General features: G+C 43.4%; 1 non-coding gene across 1 annotated transcript; it reads left to right on the forward strand.

Annotated features, from left to right (window-relative positions):
* Positions 1–488: 488 nt before the first annotated feature.
* TRNAP-UGG (transfer RNA proline (anticodon UGG)) lies at positions 489–564 on the forward strand. The gene has a single exon. It is a non-coding gene; the product is annotated as a tRNA-Pro (tRNA).
* The last annotated feature ends 575 nt before the right edge of the window (positions 565–1,139 follow it).

Below are 1,139 nucleotides of genomic sequence, written 5' to 3' on the forward strand. Positions count from 1 at the left end.
AACCTTACCAAGCCACAATCTCCCATATGTGAGTGCCTTGGAATGTTTCTCTGTAACTTCATAAAAGAACACCATTTCCACAGAGAACAATTTGATTTTTGTACACACCTTCAGTGCCTACCACATGGCATGGAGGATATCCATGTCATTTAGATGCCCTTCAAGACACACCTCATATGTAAGTTCCCTTCATAAACTCTTGATATGATAATGGAGATTGTTAGCTTATTTCTCCAGTCTTTGCCCTCAGGAAATTTTATGTAGCACTTACAGAAATTATAACACTGAAAGCAATATTTTGGCAGAGAGAAAAAGGAAGATACAACTTTTGAATATTCAAGTCAGGAGGATTTGAGGACATTTTATTTAAATAGTTTCAAATTTGCTTTAAACTGATACTGCTCATTCAAGAAAGATGACAATAAAGAAAAAAATAAGTGTCAGCTGGTCTGATCAACTATGACAAGTTTAATAAAAATTATATTTGGGCCCTGGCCGGTTGGCTCAGTGGTAGAGCGTCGGCCTTGGGTGAGGAAGTCCTGGGTTCGATTCCCGGCCAGGGCACACAGGAGAGGCACCCATCTGCTTCTCCATCCCTCCCCCTCTCCTTCCTCTCTGTCTCTCTCTTCCCCTCCTGCAGCCAAGGCTCCATTGGAGCAAAGATGGCCCCGGACGCTGGGGATGGCTCCTTGGCCTCTGCCCCAGGCGCTGGAGTGGCTCTGGTCACAAAACAGCGACGCCCCGGAGGGGCAGAGCATCGCCCCCTGGTGGGCAGAGCGTAGCCCCCTGGTGGGCGTGCCGGGTGGATCCCAGTCGGGCGCATGCGGGAGTCTGTCTGACTGTCTCTCCCCATTTCTAGCTTCAGAAAAAAAAAATTATATTTGTTATTCAACAATATGAATGAATTTCTTCAGGGAGCCATCAACAATGGCCATAGTTAGGCTTACATATAAACATATCCTATAAATGGAGGTAAAATAAGACTCTTGGCATAGGTAAAAAGATGAAAAGAAAAAACAAGGATTTGCAGTCAAACATTTTTTAAAATTCCAGCTCCATTAGGTGCTTCCTGTATTTACATTAATTAATCTTGTTAACTTCCTTCTTCAAGCTTCAGTTTATTCATCTATATTTCCTAG

Source organism: Saccopteryx bilineata, chromosome 2 (genome assembly GCF_036850765.1).
Source record: "Saccopteryx bilineata isolate mSacBil1 chromosome 2, mSacBil1_pri_phased_curated, whole genome shotgun sequence".
Taxonomy (NCBI): Eukaryota; Metazoa; Chordata; class Mammalia; order Chiroptera; family Emballonuridae; genus Saccopteryx; species Saccopteryx bilineata.